General features: G+C 39.7%; 1 protein-coding gene across 1 annotated transcript in view; it reads right to left on the bottom strand.

The window, feature by feature from the left end:
- The window catches only part of LAMA2 (laminin subunit alpha 2), a 646095-nt gene that overhangs the window by 307541 nt on the left and 318977 nt on the right, over window positions 1-19577 (bottom strand). The window lies entirely within an intron of this gene.

Genomic DNA, 19577 nt, shown 5'->3' with positions numbered 1-19577 from the left:
AATAGGTGTGGCTACAAACAATCTAAACACCCAATGTCCCCAAGTCTTAACCCATATAATTGAAATTGTGCTGACTTTCTGGTCGGACCACTTCCCACCTGCCAGTCTAAATAAATGTCTGATAGAGGGATATAATGTAATGTATAGACATGCACAATTATCTGTCTAAGAGGGGACAAAGTCACTTTTTGGTATGGGATTATGTAATGAGTAGGGTTGCACAGATACCAAGTACAGTACTCGGTACAAGTACGAGTACATGTACCGATACCTTTGAGCTCCAAGACTACACTAGAGAAAAATGCAAAAATTAGTAGGCATCTGTCATTTGTAAGGAGCACACGGAGCTCCTGGGATTTGTACATCTCTGTTTTAATGTACGATTTAGTTTTTATAAATATAAATAAAGTGATGAACAGATACCAGTTTTGCGAGTATGAGTACTGGTACTTGCGGAGTACTTACAAGTACGAGTACTGATACATTTTTGTTTATTGTCATGTGACAGTTTTTTAAAACAATACAGACTAATGATTTCAGGACAGTGGTGGAGCACCAGAGCCAGGTCCCAGCTGCAACCTCTGCAACGCTGGTAGTTCTCATGAAAATTCCAAGTATCTGCACTGGTACTCGAAAAGTATCTGTGCATCCCTAGTAATGAGGCTTAATGGTCGCTGGGAGCCATGTTTTATTGATTTATTGATGTATTGTCTCTATTGTCTTTTTTTTTTTAACCATAACATTTTTATTGGTTTTAGCATAGTAAACGGTACAGTACATTACAATGCATTACAAGGTGCCTACAATACTAACTGCATTAGAATACATCATTGTAAGTACAACAATGTGGTGGGGTCACTGGTAATGAGTCATTGCCAACTCCGCAATTAGTTACTGCAGTGTGCATTGGATGTAGACTGGTTGTAGGTGATGGTGAATAAAAGTGCACAAGTATTCCACAATACAAGATTACCGGGGTCGGGTGCATAGCTGATAGAGCAAGCGTGTTACCAGACAAGGACCAGTATTCATAACCTGACGCAGAGATGCAATAAGATAGGTATGGAGCTCATATGCAATGAGGCTTGTCAGGACGCTCGGACATTTGGGATTCAACGAAGATTCAACGTCTGTGTTGAGTCTAGTGTATCGAAGAGCAGCAGCTCAATTGAATTTATAGTGGCGCCACAAGAGACAAACATCACAACACAGGGTGAGGGGGGCATACAGAAAGGGGAGGAAGAGGGCAGATGAGAGGGGAGTCAGATGCCAGAATGTAGTGAAGTAGTGGAGTAGTTGGGCCATGTGCTGACATACGGAGGGTTGTCTCTATAGATGGGAATAACGGTCAGCAATCACATAGTACAGAGGCGGCGGGGGATGTTTTGGGCGACATATTTGTCCTCTATTGTCTTTGTATGTTTTTTTTATAAAGTATATGTTAAAAAGATGAATGTAATTTAATCAACTGGTTTATGTGGGTGCCTAAACAATTCCGGCATGTACATTCTTTTTGGGCAATAGTATAATGGGATGTGGCACTTGTTATTAAATAAGAACCCTCTTTTCTTTGTTCCCCCAAACTCTAATATTTACTGAATTAACAAGAGGTCTATTTATAAACAATTCACAACATGAGCTATAATTTATTATCCACACATGTGATATTGGGTCCAGACTGCTTTTGCAGCCCATGTTCCAATAAAAGTGTATCAATGTCTGTATGTGACCAGGGTCATTATTAATCACTATTACAGTGCACTAAAAGCCAGAAAAGAAGGGCATAATATTGTGACACACTCTTTCTTTATAAGTCTAATCCTTCCTCCTCTTCACCATTAGTAAAGAGACAGCTGCACACTATTCCGGAAATACAACTGAGTTAGTAGACTAATCAAAATTGGAGAAAAACTGAATAAAATTACTAATTACTACCTTAGTTTTCTGTAATGACAAGTAGACATGTGCGATTCGTTTCGTTCCGAATCGAAATTCGGACGAATTTTCGGAAATTCGGACATTCGGATGTATCCGAATTCCGAATTACAGACATAACGAATGCAAACGAATCCGAATTTCCATTTCCGAAATTCGGTAGCGGTAGTTCGAACGTTTGTTTCGTTTTCTATTCTTATTCGTTTCTTATTCGTTTCGTTTGTTGGAGCAAAGTGACATTAGAGGAGAAAAATATTTTTTCCACCTCACATGTCACTTTTCTGCAAACGAAACGAATAAGAAACGAATAAGAACAGAAAACGAAACGAATGTTCGAACTACCGCTACCAAATTTCGTCCGAATCCGAATTGACTTTCACACCCGAATCCCGAAAAACGAAATAACACATATCCGAATTTGAAACGAAACTAAACAATTTTTTTGGCAGTGCACATGTCTAATGACAAGTAGATTGAAGAATCCATTTTATTTTGTGTTTGAATCCTGTAGATATCCTTTTATCATCTTTCTCACCCTGAGTAGCAAGATTACTCAAATGATCCATACACAGTAATAATCAAATTGGGAATTGACTATGGCTATCCTTGATCTTTGCAGACTTTTCTGGGCAAAATAATTTTGGGTAAACAACTAAATGGCCAGAATACAATTTCTAATTAGTCAGAGCAGTCAGTGACTAAAGTGACTGCAAAATGTATAAACATATACACTTAAGCAGAAGGAGCAAGCATAATCATGCCATTTATTATCATCACACACAACTGGCCACTCTTTCAAGTGTATGACTTATCTTAAGGTACAATTTAGCCTAGCTGATATTTAATTTCAGATTAATTTAGGTGCAGTGAGTTGACAACACATTTTGCAATTTTTTGAGGATGGATTTTTTAAATAACTTTATTTAAGAATTCAAAATACAATGTAGTCTTATCATAAAATATACAATTAATGCAGCTTTGTAGCCACATACATAGTACATGCAAAATAAACATGATGGAGTGATATCAAAACTTTGGAATAAGGTATAATTTAACAAAATAAGATGAAAATGAAGGTGATTTGTGGTCATAAAGAAAAATATGATACCAACTTAAAAGAGTCCAGACCGGGAGATGGGGTACTACATTAGTGTAGTCCAGTGGTCCGAATTTTAAAAAGACTCAGTGCCGTCCGTCCGTTTTTTTACAACGGGCGGACGGCAAGAGGTTCAGTGCAGATATATGGGCAAGCATAACTCTTGATGTGATGGCAAGGCTACATTTATCTTGCAAATCAAGGTGTGCCTAAGAATAAAGAGCAGGTGAAAAGAATGCAGTGGTAAGCAAGAGAGGGTAAAAGTGTAGTTTTGGATAATGGTGTAAATGTATCCAGATGAGGAGTAAAGAAAATAGGAATGAAGAAAAAAGGGGGAAGGAGTGAGAAAGAATGGGTAAAGAATGAAAGCTTGGAGAGGGTTATAAGCAAAGAGAAGGGTGGTGGGAAGGTAGGTCAAGTTACCTAAAGGTTATTGTATGGGATGAGTAAGCACACAGGTGTCCGAGCAGTACGGAACAAAGAATATGGATATTTTTTATAATTTGGTCAATGGGAATTAAATAAAACTGTAAGTGGCAGATTGTTGTGGTTGAAAGCAGATTGGAATTTGTGAAACTGCAATCAAAATTGCCAAGTGTAGGCCAGCAAATGTGGCCCATGCATTGTAAGATATGGTTATTCAGTAGGTTTGCAATATTGCATATCAGTCAGTGATGATAGCCCTTAATTCACTGGGGCTGAAATAAATCATTCCACCTGCACTGAAAAATGAAAGATAAACAGGTTTATTCACAAAAGGGTGAAGGGTTTGGAGAAGGCAGGAGAAGTGAACAATCTAGGACAACATAGCTGATTTGGGAAAATTCTCCAATTCTCCCCACTTTCCAGCTCACCTTATGTTGTCCTAGATTGTTCACTTCTCCAAACTCTTCACCCTTTTGCGCATAACCCTGAAAGTCTGGTTACAGTTCAAGTTTTTTCATACAGCCTTGCTGCCGTTCAATAGCAATCCAACTGCATGTCTAAAAGTCTTTTTAGTTTCTTCCTGGTGCCATTGAGATGCTTGGCAAGAATATAAAGTCCACCAGTATAACATTTTGTGCTCAGTATTTAAACCAAGAAATGTTGTATCTGTAAATCCCCCCCTCCCACCTCTATTCAAGCTGGGCTTCTCCATTTCTGCATAAATGGCCTCTTTCACACCTCTTTTGAACCAGTCCTCCTCCCTGTCTAGGATGCGTACTTGACTGTTTTCAAAGGCGTGACCTTTTTCCTTTAGGTGTAGGTCCACTGCCAAATCCTGACCACAGGGTTTGGCTCTTCTATGTTGTGCCATGCGCTGGTGTAGCTGCTGTTTTGTTTCACTGGCATACAATTCTGAGCACTCCTCACTGTACTGGACTGCATACACAATTTTATTTATCTTGTGTTTTGGCGTTGGGTCTTTTGAGTGAACCAGTTGTTGCCTCAGTGTATTGCTGGGTTTAAAGCAGACAGGGATGTGATGTCTTTTAAAAACCCTTCTGAGTTTCTCAGACACCGCAGCTATACATGGGATGACCAAAGACTTCCATTTGTCATGCTTTTCACCCTCACTGGTACTCTTGGCATTCTTTCCTCTACTTTTTTCTGTTCTGACAAAAGCCCAGTCTGGATACCCGCAAGTTTAAAGGGCCCCCCTGAGGTGTTTGAATTCCTTCATCTTGGCCTCTGTTCTGGTGGGAATTTTCTCTGCCCGGTGGTGTAGAGTCCTGATGACTCCCAGTTTGTGGTCTACAGGGTGATAGGAGTCAAATAGCAGGTACTGGTCCGCGTATGTTGGTTTTTGGTAGACCTCTATTTCCAGCCTCCTTCCCTCTTCTACTGTTACTAAACAAGAAATGTTGGTGTTTTTTCTGTTTAAGCAATAAATTAAATACTTTTGGTTGAAACAAATTTTTTTTAGATAAAATAATTCAAAAATATATTCTAGGGCAACGTTAATATGGAATATTTTTCTTGCCCATACAGCCATTAGCTAGAATTTACCTTGATTCATGCTGGTTCAAAGAAACCAAGGTGATGGAAATTACAAAGTTCTGTCAATGACATGCTGATTTTGGTTTTTTTTTCAGAGTCCTTTTCATGTTGTGCTTTAGGATGTTTACAATGAATAAAACAGTGGGCCGTGGAGTAAGGAGAATCTGCACTAAAAAAAGTCTTAGAGGTTTGTATTTGTATCGAATAAATAAACTAAAATCCTGTGATCCAAGGAAATCAACAAGTTAACAAGTATATTATTTCACATTTTTCATATCTCTTGATGTCCTTTGATAATTGGATTATGATAATATAGTGCCCTGTCAGTTGAAATTTCTTGATAAACTCACCTGAAGTTAACTGCATGCAGTGTTCTATTGTAAAAGCATTCTTGCAATCCCTCCAGAGGCATGCTATACACTATGTCATGATTGGCCAACAGGGGGCATGATTCCAAAGGGATGCCAGGGATGCATGTTTTCATATTATAACTGAAATTATTGTGACCATTTACATAATTTTAGATACTTCCTAAAGGCATGAGCTGTATAGAAATTATTCTATTTGACACTGCTGGCAGTGAATCAACCAGGTTTAAACAGAAAGAAACCACCCCATTTTTGCTGTGGCAGTTAGTGCAGATAAAATTCAGACTACAAGTATTACTGATTTACGTTTACTGATTACATTACAATTATTATTGGTTTACATTCTAGCGGGAGAGGCAATACAACTTTTTTCAACTTATTATGGGATAATGTTATAAGCATGTATTTAATTCATCATTTATATTTGAAAAGCTGACACTGTAATTAGCCATCTACTGGCCTGGAGAAAGTAGGAGTAAAAAGCAGGGAGCAGGGCTTGCCTTGCCATGCCAGTGTGTTTGTGGAGACACACACAGATTACTAGCACATACAAGGATAGCTTTAAAGGGCCCTGCAAGGTAAAGGAGTCACCCTAAAATAGGATATCAGGACCAGTGATCAGGGGATCAGCTGAATCTGCAGGAAACTAAAACTTTTAATCATCAAGAAGCAGCATCCATTTTAAGTGATTTGTTCAGCATTTGACATAGCTTTAAAACATGTCGACTTTAATATCACTTTAATACATAATTAAATGTATTTTTAAATGTAGGCAGTGTAAGTACCTGAATTTGATCTGGTACCAGCCCCTTGCAGTCCCCGTACAACATGGCTGGAGTGTGAGAGGAAAAAGCACAACAAGGAGCCAATCAGTTAATGTGCTGACAAGAAACATGTTGATAGAGGAAGAAAGCAGTCACAGAGGAGGTATCAATGTGCTTCTTCTCCTTTCACTTTCCAGTCATAGATGGAAGTAAGTCTGGGAAGACATGGGCTCAGGGGAAGTAGATTGAAAGATGCTGGCCATCAGCTAATGGCAGAAAAAAATACTGCTTTTGAAATCTCTGAATTGAAGAGGAATATTGCAGCAGAATCAGGTTTTGATATTTTATCTTTTATTGGGCTATGCATTTATCTTGTTACTTTTGGCCATAGTTCTGCCTTAATATATGCGTTCTAATGAGTAAGGTTGATTCAATGAAGGAGTAAGTGTGATGGTAATGAGATCTGGTAGACCTGCCATTACATCCCAGTAAAGACTTGCATACTCACTTTACTGCTCCTTCAGTAAACCAACCCCAGTAAGTTTTCTGTCAGTGAAAGGCCTCCTTTAGAGCAGGCCTTCTTAAACTTTCTCCACTCGTGACCCCTTTTTGGACGAGGAAATTGTTAGGGGACCCCAGCATCGGACGGTGTCTCTCCCCTCTTTCCCTCAACGTCTGTGTTCCCCTCCCCTAGCATCAGTCGGTGTCTCTCTCCTCCTCCCCCCCCCTCCGTGGACGGACAGTCAGTGTGTCATTACCACCTACTACTAAGCCCCCTCTCCCTCCTTATCTTTACCTCCAGCAGCTGTGCTCCACTTCTGCTGGGTTAAAGGAAGCTCCGTCAATGTAAAAAAAAACAAAAACAAAAAAAACGTTCCTGCATGCACGTGCTCAGGAAGGTACCAAGTGCACAGAGGTGGGGGGTATGTGACCTTAAAAACTACACTACACTGCACATTAAACGAAAAGGAAAAAAATCTTGCTTGGAGCCCAGGACTCCTCACACAACCCCCCTGATGGCGGTCCTGGCCGGGGACTCAGATCACGACCCCCCTGTTCACTTGTGGGACCCCATATGGGGTTGCGACCCACACTTTAAGAAGCACTGCTTTAGAGCAAGTCCTTACATGATTCCAGAGGCAAATTGGCAGGATTATATTGCAGTGTTTAGCTGCTGTGAGGGTGACTGTGCTCCCATTTACCTAAGATAAAGCTGCACCTCCCCCAATTAACCTCAATTATTTTAAAGTTGTGTGGATAATGACTAATGACAAGATGACTCCAATCTTGGATGATAAAATGCTTAATTTTGAGAGAATGTGTTTACTTGGTGCACAAATGCAATATGATGTGATAACACTTCAGCTGCACTGCAGGAATTATAGTTCTAATAATCACTTTCATATTGCAAAATCAGATTGCAATGACAATAAATAGTGCATTTAAAGAGTACCTTTTTAACGTCGTACTGCTAAATGACAGCTGAACTGCAGTTCAAATACATAAATAATTACAGTTAATAGTCAATTAAAAGGTGAAATAAAAAAGCAGTCTTTTCTGAAATATTGACCCTTAATCCAGACCTGCCCTGCAGTATACTTTTCCATCAATAGATATGCTGTCTTTTAGGTTGAACGGCAACCAGTGTCATTTAACCCACCTTCCCAGGTTGTCATGGACACACCCCCTGGAGTGGAGTCATCAAGGCAGCCTGGGCCCACTGTGCTACTGCACTAAATGGCACTCACACATCATTGCAAATCTGGACTTCTATCGCAATGTAAGTAAACAAAGCATAACCACACGGCATCCCTGTGTTCTAAATATAAGAAAACCACTGTGCAAAAGTGCAAAAAAAAAGTCTTGATCTTAGTAAAATAATTGCTACTCTCATATAACTACATAAGTATTGTGCTGCAGGTGTTTTTCCTGTTTTGGTTATGTATTTGATGGGAGTGAATGATGGAAATTGTGGCTAAAAATGCTCTAAATAAGCAAACTGTGAACAACCTTTTCTAATTGCCACTTGTTGTGGAGAAAAAACTTTATTGCTGCTATTATTTTATTAAAGACATCAGACCTGCATAGCAATCGGTACGTAAAAATAAAAATGAATAGGTACCTGCACTCTGCCGCAATCAATAAATACAGCCAGGTAATTCATTTAAGCAAGCCAAGCACATTTCCTCCTTCACTGAGAATGAAGGTATCATTATGGAGACAGTCGTGTTTTATTAACGGTGATTAGAAGAAAAACTTTTCTGCAAGGCAGAGTTATGGATCAAATAACTTTCTCAAGTTATAACAAGATGCACATTGTAAATTAGAGAATGTTGGAGTGACTTTTTATCATCCATCAGAAACATATTTCATCAAATGTTCACAACAGTTTCAAAGGGAAGGTGAACTTGAGGTATGTGTCTCTACAGTAATTTAAATATCCCAAATGTATGTAGAACAAAACAAATCCAAGATTTAAAATAAAAGAACCATAAAATACCCAAACAAAGGAGGAAAAACAAGGTGTTTCTAGGATGTTATTATTAGCAATGGCATTTTTAATATACTGCTTGACCAGTGAACAAATTCCTATTGACCTAGATGAAAGTAGCTTATCAACACTGCATTTACTTTAATAGTGAGCATGTATTTGCTATAATAGTACTGAAATCTGGAAAGATTTAAAGGGGTAACAAAACAGCAATACATTTTTTCTGCTACTAGAGCTGTTATTTTGCATATTAAAGTAGATCTAAACCCCAACTGGAGGACATTTATTTTTAACATAAAATACTTTTCTTCACATATGACAGGGTGATAATGTACAACTAAGAGATCACATAGAAAAGTTTTGGCTAGAAAACAATATTATACGTGATAGTCAGCATGACCTCAGAAAAGGTCTAAGGTGTCAAACAAATGTACATCTTTTTGAGAAAGTAACCAAAAACAGAAGACAAAGGACTTGCTGTAGATATAGTAAACCTGGACTTTGCAAAAGAGTTTGACACAGTTCCCCACAGACTGCTAATGGGTAAGTTAAGGTGTATAGGATTAAAATATTCAGTCTGTAATCGGCAGAAAATGGACTTAAAGGGGTTGATTTACTAACCTTACAAACACACCACGAACGTGTATACACCTCTGTAGTGTGTTCCCTCCCAGCATGATCTATGGGTGGAATCTAAACACCTTTGTAGTGTGTACACACCCAGCAGGTGTGTTGTGCAAAGCCCTGCCCTGAATTGCAAGGTGATGTTGTGTAAATTAGCTCTACATTGTGTTGCTTGCGTTGATGAATGCATGAATGTAAATGCATGAGCTAACCATTTTTGTCTAAACTGTGAAGCAGCATTATATATGCATCATGTGCATGATTTTTCCATATATGGCATTAGTGGAAACATGCTTATAGAGACTTTTTGGTTGATAAATACGCTTTGCTGTGTAAAAATCACACGCACCGGGTGCGTGCGTGTGTTTAGGTTAGTAAATCACCCCCAAAGACTGTAATCAGAGATTAGAGAGGAATGATTTATACTCTCATTGTCTAAGGTTGTTAGTGGTATACCCCAAGGTTCAGTTTTGGGATCCTTACTGTTTAATGATATAGAGGGTTATTCACAAAGCTGCCGAAGGATCCAGCCGTAGCTTCGGCTGATCCTTCGGTAGGCTTCGGTTACGGGAGCCCTTCGGTTCAGGAGAACCAAAGGGCTGCTGTACGGGCTATTCACTATAGCCCGTACAGCTCCCGAAGTTGGCCGAGCGGCTTGGTCGAGCCGAAGGCATATGCTTTGGCTTGACTGAGCCGAGGGGAAATCCGAAGCTGGACGAACGGCCGGCCATTGGCCGGCTGAAAGCCTGCTACTGACAGCTGGGCTGACGGCTGGCTCCGGCCACTTGCATTGACAGATCAGCACTACCAGGTAACCAGGGGACACTGATCTGTCATTACAATGAGAACTCGGCAGAGCCGCCGTGATATCGGCGTGATATTTTTCAGTATTCAGAGCTGTGGTATTTTGACTAACATTTATTCAGTCATGCAATGCTGTACTGGAATTATTTTATATCATTTTTTTGGGGACACATAGAGCTTTTTTGAGTGGTATTTAATCACCATTGGGGTTTTTATTTTTTACTATATAACAGGGTTTTTTTCAAAATTTTCAGTACTTTTCTCTATATAGTAAAAAATAGAAAACCCCAGTGGTGATTAAATACCACCAAAAAAAAGCTCTGTGTCCCCCAAAAATTATATAAAATTAATTTCATAACAGCGTTGCACGGCTGAATACATTTCAATCAAAGTACTGCAGCACTGAATACTGAAAAATGGCTGGGAAACATCCCGGTCAGCAAGTGTGTTTGTTTAAGAGTTTTTGATTATGTGACACAATCTATTTAATGTTGTTAAAATAACCAATTACCAGGCAATAGCTAATAAAATAGTGGATTTCATCTATTTCAATAATAATTCAGTGTCACAGCTTACAAACTGTCATTTATTAGGTTGCTTAAATGTTGGTTGAGGTTGGTAAGTCATTACCAAAGTTGGGCAGACCGGCCGAGTACTGATAAATTTCCTCAAGTACTCCCCAATACCAATTACCAATACCTTTATTTTTTTTAGCGTCATGTGACAGTTTTTCTAAAACAATGCAGACTAATGATTCAGGACAATGGTAGAGCACCAGGGCCCAGTCACAGCTGCAACCGCTGCAACCCTGGAAGTTATGTCACTGACTCCAAGCTTTAGGAGGACTACAAATCTGAGCAATACATTATAAAGCAATGCAGAATATTATCAGCTATAGAGGACTGCAAATCCCAGCAATACATTATACAGAAATGCAGAATACCACCAACTATAGAGGACTACAAATCCCGGCAATCCATTTTACAGCAATATAAAATAATATGAAGCTACATACTCTGTTGCTCACCAGGGCTGTGTGGTGTCTCAGTAGGCTGTGCGGGGTCTAACCAGGGCTGTGCACAGTCTGACCAGGGCTGTAATGGGGACTTCGGAGGATGTGTGGGGTCTTACCAGGGTTGTGCAGGATCTCACCAGGGCTGTGTGCAGTCACACCAGGGGTGTGCAAAGTCTCACCAGGGCTACAGGGTCTCAGGAGGATGTTGGGGTCTAACCAGGGCTGTGCAGGGTCTCAGGAGGATGTTCGGAGGTCTCACATGGGCTGTGTGTGGGGTCTCAGGAAGATGTGAGGTGTCTCACCAGGTCTGTGTGCAGCCTCACCGGGGCTGTGTGAAGTCTCAGGAAGATGTGCAGGGTCTTACCAGGGCTGTGTGCAGTCTCACCAGCGCTGTCCAGTCTTACCAGAACTGTGTGCAGTCTCATCAGGGCTGCATGCAGGTCTAACCAGGGCTGTGTGTGAGTCTCACCAGGGCTGTGTGCAGGTCTCACCAGGGCTGTGTGTCGTGTCTCACCATGGCTGCATGTGGTCACACCATGGCTGTGTGCGGTCTCACCGGGGCTGTGTGGGGTCTCACTAGGGCTGCATTTGGGTCTCACCAGGGCTTCATTTGGGTTTTGCCAGGGCTGTGCGGGGTCTCAGGAAGATATATGGGCTCACCAGGGTTGCGTGTGGTCTTACCAGGGTTGTGTGTGGTCTCACCAGGGCTGCGTGTGGTCTCACCAGGGCTGCCCGGCCTTACCAGGGCTGTGTGCGGTCTCACCATGGCTGTGTGTAGGTCTAACTAGGGCTACATGCGGGTCTAACCAGGGCTGTGTGCAGGTCTCACCAGGACTGCATGCCAGTCTCAGCAGGGCTTCACCAGCTGGTGCCACCAGAGCTGTAGGAGTGGGTGTAGATTTCACCATGGATGACGGGAGAGGACCCAGGGATCATAGTACACATTCATACTAATGACAAAGTCAAAGAAAGATGGAGTATCCTCAAAAAATATTTCAGAGACCTAGTTCACAGGATAAAGAAGAGGACCTCCAGGGTGGTGTACTCTGAAATACTGTCAGTGCCGGGAGCTACCGCATGGAGAACTGGGCTGACTTTTTAGTCAGCTACTGGCTCTTCAGCAGGCATGGATGCACCTGAATAGGGAGGGTGCAGCTCTATTGGGAGTAAACAATTGTAGCAAAGTAGGAGGAAATTCTAAACTCGGAACTGGTAGGGAGGGATAAAAAAATGCCAGGCCAGACTACGAGCAAAGATGAAAGAGATCACTTACCATGGAAGAAAAGGGGGAAAGGTGCAAGAGGAATCAGAGGATATAATAAACAAAGTAAAAATTCTGCTACTAATGGAATAGCTGAAGCCCAGTGGCTAACAGAGGTTGAGGTGATAAAGAGGCTAGGAAAGCTAAACACTAATAAATCTCTTTGACCAGATGGCTTACACCCATGAGTCCTGAAATAACTGAGTCATGTTATTGCCAGACCATTATTTCTAATATTTAAGGACACTTTAAGGACGGGAGAGGCTCCAGATGATTGGAGGAAAACAAATGTGGTGTTGATATTCAAAAAGATGTATATTGGGTAACTACAAGCCAGTCAGCTTTACATCAATAATATGCAAAGTTCTTGAGGGAATGGTCAGGGACTATATACAAAAATTTGCATGTGAGAATGGTATCATAAGTACTATGCATTTATTCATGAAGGGCTGTTTGTGTCAGAAAAAAATATTAACATTCTATGAGGAGGTGCGTTATAAGGTGGACAGAGTAATCACAGTAGATATAGCCTATCTAATCTGTGCAAAGGCATTTAATACAATACCTAACAAGCGGTGAATTTACATCTAATGTCTATTGGCATTGAAGAAACTGTACTATATGTGCAGGGGTAGAAAACTGTTTGCAGGACTGCATCCAGAGGGTAATAATAAACATCACATTCTCAAATTGTCCCAAAGTGGTGAGCGGAGTGCTCCAGGGTTCAGACCTGGGGCCAATTCTGTTTATCCTATTCATAAATGACATAGAGGTTGGAATAAATATCTCACTTTCTTGCTGACAATATGAAGTTATGTAGGGAAAAAGGTCTGCTACAGTTGCTACATCGCAACAGTAAGATAAAGTTGAAGAGTGGGCGGCAACGTGGCTGATGAGTTTTTATCTAAACAAATGTAAAGTCATGCACTTAAAAGCTAAGAACATGCATGCAGAATACACTTTGGGAGGGCTTCCACTGGGGAAATCAGAGATGGGGAAAGACTTGGGAGTAGTTATTGACTACAAACTCAGCAACAGCATGCAATGCCAAGCTGTAGTCAACAAAGCAAGTAGAATACTGACTTGTTTTAAAAGAAGGATGCATTTACGAATAAGAAATATAATTTTGCCACTTTACAAAACACTGTTAGGGCACATCTGGAGTATGCGGCACAGTTTTGATCACCCATACTTAAGCGGGATGTCCATGAGCTAGAGAAAGTTCAGAGTAGGACAACCATGTTAATAAGGGGGATGCGGGGTCTGAGTAATCAAGACTGATTACAGCAATTACATGTATTCTCTTTAGAGAAGAGACACTTTAGAGGTGACATGATTGTAATTTACAATGGGGACACCAGTATCAGGAATACACTATGTAAACTAACAACCTTAAGGAAATTGCAAGGACTTGACAAGAAATTGGGGGGGTGTGGTATAATCCTAAACTGTGCAAAGGGTTGTTTCACTGTGAGAATGGTAAAAAATTAGAATTGACTTCCACTTATAGCTGTATCAGATGACAAAAATCATACACAGCTTCAAAAACACTTGGATAAGTTCCTCAGATTACAAAATATACAGGGTTACGGGAATTGATAGCACTATACACACACACACACACACACTGTTTAGGTTGAACCTGATCGATCTGTGTCTTTATTCAACCTCACCTGCTTTATAACCATATACTGTATGAATTGTAGAGCTTGCAAAGTCCACTTAGGCTCCTGTCTCAGCTAACATTTTGCGCTGAATGCTGCAAAAGCATTTAACAATGTAGAATTGGCATTCCTGTGCAAAGCAATTTTGGGATATGATGAAGTGTTTAAAAAAATGGGTCTAATATTTTAGGTAATTTTGCATGCTTACTTAAAGACACAGGTTATGGCGATTATCCTGCCTTCCCATTACATTACACCACTTGCAGAGGTGCCTTTTGTTGCCCCTAAACATCACCCTTTGCAATTTAGCCAGCATCTTTTATCTGGCAGTCATCAATGGCTGTAGAATTTAAGTGAGGGGCAAAGAAGATAAATTTGCATGTATGAAGATGACACCCTATTTTTTCCTACCGATACCCACTTCTCTCTGCACCAAGTATTTTAGTTATGGTCAAAACAAGGTGCAAAACAAATACAAGGTGAGCAGGATTGTGTGTACATGACGGCACGGATTCTGCACGTGATTATGTTTCAGCAATACCAGTGGTGATTTTTTTCTCTGAGATTTTTTTTCACATTATCAGACTTTCACATATTTGGATCACTGTTACAAAGACTGTGAGGAAGCACAGAATATAGTATTTTATGTAGCAAATAGTTCCAATTTAGGTTTTTTTCATTATACACTGTTACCAGATTGACTGGGATATCAGTATTGAGTTTTTGCTTTATTCACACTTAATAACTATTTTGTTTATTAGTTTGTATAATGCTATACTGTTATTCTTCTTACTCGTGGCCATGTTCAGTATATATTTTTTTATCTGCTGTCTTTTATGTCATTTTTTTTTGCATTAAGTTACGCAATCTTGCTGCAGTGTAATATTTATCATTAGTATTGTGTTGGGGTGTTATTTGATACGATTTTTTTTATTTATTCTTTGTTTTAAAAAATATAAAGCTTTTCAAAATAATCTGATAATCTGCCCCCTTAACAAAACCTCCCTTTAATTTCAGAGAAACAACCCTCTTAATGTGAAACCTTGGTTGTCTGTCAAAATAATGCTAGAAACTGTCCTTGAATCATAGGAAAGCATCAATCTGCGCTGACACTATTCTTAACTGTACTATTGTAAAGCTATGTATACAGTTATGACAAAAAGTCTAAGTGCCCTTGGTCAAATTACCTGTATTCCTGATTTTGAAAAGAAGTTAACATCTGCGGTGAACAAATACAAATGAGACAATCCTTAAAATGTTAAAGCACAATTTTTTTAAATTCAATAGAATAAAAAAAAATACTGCATGTGCAAAAATATCCATATCCTGTCATTCAGTAACACACCCTTTGTCTTTGATCTCTCACAGAGTGACAGTACTATTTCATCTAAGGAGTTTGGTTTTTGTTTTGTTTTTTAACTGAATTTTATTTGGGGAAAAAAAAGATTCTTAAAATACAAATAACAAAAGGAATCAAATGCATTTAATTTGAAAACATCAGCAAAACTATGCCTTCAATGTACTGTGAATTCAAGACTTTAAAACCCTATTTAAAAAAAAAACCTTTAGATAAATACAGTAACAGGTAAATTCACCTTAACTCCTTTTTTATCAAGATACAGTAGCTGGCACAATAAACTGCATAATCATATCTCAAATATAAATATATAAAAATAAGTATGAACTTGCATAAACTTTTTCTGCCCCCTGTTATATAAAAAATGACATACATATACAGTATAATTCTTTCAGGGTCCCATGTAAAAATGTTGTTTGCATCAGAACAGTGTTTTTGTTCTCAGTGGAAACACTCAAGCAGCTTGAAGCAGCTCGATACAGCTTAGAAGAAGGCCGAATGCAAGTTAGGGCCACCTGTGAAGGAACTTAAAGTGACACTAAACTCAAACTCTTAAGCTAAATCTTAAAAAATGCAATCAAATACCCTAAGTATTAAAAATACTGTACCTTCCATATAGCCGTTAAAAGGCTCAAATCCCTGAAAACACAACTCCATATGATGCAATTGGTAGATGTATGGAGGGTTTTTCACCCACAGGAAAGGGACTACACGATATACTCACCATTACATGACTCATACACACGGCTGGATTATATGTTTGTAGACCATTATCATCTTGGGATTATAAAGGACATAAAAATACTCCCTATTACCCTATCAGACCATGCACCGGTGATGATGACCATAAGATTTTCGGGGATGAAACGTTCAGCGGGTATGTGGAGACTAAATGAGGCCCTGATGCGGGATAAGAAGGTAGTGGGAGATATAACGAGAGATCTAATTAATTACTTTAATGAAAATACAAAGAAAGGTACTTCACCGGGTATGGTTTGGGAGGCACATAAGGCCACAATTAGAGGAGCTCTTATTTCTCATGGGGCACGTATAAAGAAGGGAAAAATAAATAGGATAGAGGGGCTGTATAGTAATAGAATAGATGGACTAGAGGTTGGGATAACATACAGTGCTATTTCAAAATGCTCTAGAATAGGATTGTATTGAAGGAATATTAAAGGTTGCCGGAATCCCCTTATATGGCATGTAGTGTAAATTTTTGTATTTTTTTTTTTCTTTTTTTTTTCTGTCTGTTTTGTTTTTTAAAAATCATTAAAAACTGTACTCGAAATTTGATTATAATTATAAGTATGTAACACACTGTATGTTGTTGTAAAGTAGCCACTGCTCCAAGCTCGCTCCCGAGATGGACTCTAACTTCAATACAAGTTAGCTAACTAAACATGAGATTATAGTCTATTACAAGAGTGAGCTTGGAGCGGTGACTACTTTACGACACACACAGGGACCATGGCACACAAAAGTAGCCACCCTCCAGTAGGAAAGACAGTTTACGCATTAATTCAGAGATGATTTAAGGGATCTAAAGCCGAGTGATACACACATAAGATACATTTTTATTAATAGTTAAGGTACTTGAATGCATTTTTAAGATTTAACTCCTGAGTTTAGTGTCACTTTAAATGGAGTTCAGAAACATCTCTGTCTGATCTCAAAAACAAGGTAAATGCACCTGGCTGAATGCACACTGCTTTTTCTTATCTGCATAACCCCGTACTCTTGCTAAATAACAAACTTAACCCCTTGATTGAAACTAAATACCACCCTTAAAGTTCCAATATATTTCATGTCAATGTCCTTTTATTAGCAATACCAATTACTGTTGTGTACCATATTTTACCTTTACAAATAAAGTATAGGCAAATCTTTATCTAGATTCAATGCACTTAATATAAATAAAAAATCAGCTGAGGTAATTCTTGTGTAATTGTAGCTTATTTAAAGCAAACTTCCAGTCAAAACAACAAGATAAAACCTATTAGGTAATTGAAAGATACAATAACAAAACCAGCTTTTGTTTTTGTTTTGAAAATCCCCTTCAGTCCAGAGTTTTTTTGTTTTTCTGGAGGCCAGCATCATTTAGCACACTTCTTTGGAGCCCAGGTCACACTGGACCCGGCCCAGTGTGTGACTAGACAGAGAAAGGAGGATCAGCACAGTGATGAGCTCATCTCTCTGCTCATCCACTCCGCATTCTCATCCATCAGCATGCTTGTTGTCAGCACATAAATTGATTGGCTCCTTGTGCTGCTTCTTCCTCTCACACTCCAAACCCTACTTTACAGGTACTGTAGCAGATACTGGGTCAAAGTCAGGTACCTATACTTCTTGTATTTATAAAATACATTTGCAGGGCTATTGACAAAAGGATGAAGAGTTTAGAGAAGGCAGGAGAAGTGAACAATCTAGGACAACACAGCAGAACTGGAAAGTGAGATGAATTGGATATTTTTTTAGATTATTCACTTCTCCTGCCTTCTCCAAACTTTTGTGAAAAGTCTTGTTAATGATGCATTGATGCTTTATGACTTTGTTAATTTGTGTATTTTATACAGTATCTGTGTAGGGTTTAGCTATAGCTGAAATTGAATGATTAAACTCAGTACATGTGCTGGCATAAAAAGAGATATTTACAAAAATCAATCTGTGCTTAGGGTGACCATTAATTAGAAGCAACATCCCAAGCCATATTTACACAGATATTCTAAGTCTGAACTTTGGAAGCATTCATGTTATCAATTGGACAGGCACATAAGCAAACATGGTTACCATGTACTGCACAGTGACAGAATGGGAACTGTGGTCGCTCATGGGTTAGTTCATCTCTATGGTAACAGCATGAACCACCACAATATGGTAATATATCTGGAAATAGAGAATAAACATAAACATAGCTTCCACTGCTCCCAGACACTCACTGGGGGATGTTTATCAATACAGCATTGGTTTTTAAACTATTTTAGCATAGCAATGTGTTCTATTTAAAGGCAAATGTTATTTGAGTCTCTAAAACAGATAATTGGAACAGATAATTGGAGCTTGTTGCAACAGTTAATGATTCACGTCTTTGAGCAAACAACAAATTTTAGCAAATGATTGCCCCCCTTTGCACATTAGTTGCATGTTACATTGCTTCAGGAAATAGTGTCAGATCTGTTGTAAGTGGTATGGACCAGTTTTTTAAATCATGCACCTTTATGTAAATGGTATGGGGAGAGGAGCTCCTTGCATCTCGAGAAACTATCTTTGCTCCCCAATGTTCCTCAATGATTTGCATGCCTTCTCTCCTGGCACATCATCTTCCACTGAAGCAGCAACCCTGGCTTTGTTCTCCAGCAGCAAACAGCCTCTGTACTACTGTAAAGCCCTTGTCCTGCACCAGATCTCTGGCAGCATACAGCCAGCAGTACAAAGTACAGTCTGACAAATCTTGGACTGCACGCTGAAGCAGGTGCAGCCAGCAGTTCAAAAGGCACTATGTGGCCCTATTCACACCTATTGCAGTGCATTCCAGAGCGGAAGTTGCTGGAACGCACAGCGATCGCTCCCAAAACTTCCCCCTACATTCTGTGGCAGGAGGGGGCATGGTGGTGCATTGAAGTCAATAGCACCGCAGCCCCGCCCCCCGCCCACAGTGCGATCGAATGCATGGCAAAACATTGCCTGCGTTCCGGTCCACCGCAAATGTAAAAAATGCTGCATGCTCTATTTTTTATGTTTGCAGTGTACCGAAACGCAGACATCGTTTTCACATGAGTCTAATTGCACTGTGGGTGGGAGGGAATGTCTCTGCGGTGCCATTGACTTCAATGCACTGTCTTGCCCCCACTCGCCCCAGAAAGAAGGGGACGTTTTGTGAGCAATTGCTGTGTGTTCCAGCAGCTGCATCTTGATATAATTGCTGGCAGAATGCTGATCACAGGAGTAGCTGGCAGATCAAGCAGATACCTCTGGGTTTCTACTACCAGCAAGGTGCCCAAAACATGGGATGCTTGGTTAGTTGACCATGCATGAGTTCATGCCTCCCTTCTCCCACCATAGCAGCTACCCAGCTACTCAAGAGGTTCATTAGCCTGCTGTAGTAAAAAGGTTCTGCACAGGAAAAGCACAATGCAGTAGACTGAAGGGCTTTGTAGCATCTGTGACATATCTACCACACAAAGTGCAACAGATTGCTAATTAGATGCATGTATGTAA

Source organism: Nanorana parkeri, unplaced genomic scaffold, assembly GCF_000935625.1.
Source record: "Nanorana parkeri isolate BGI_ZX_2015 unplaced genomic scaffold, ASM93562v1 scaffold232, whole genome shotgun sequence".
NCBI classification, from domain to species: Eukaryota; Metazoa; Chordata; class Amphibia; order Anura; family Dicroglossidae; genus Nanorana; species Nanorana parkeri.
The sequence above is the reverse complement of the archived record's forward strand: the minus strand, read 5'-3'. Positions and strand labels throughout refer to the sequence as shown.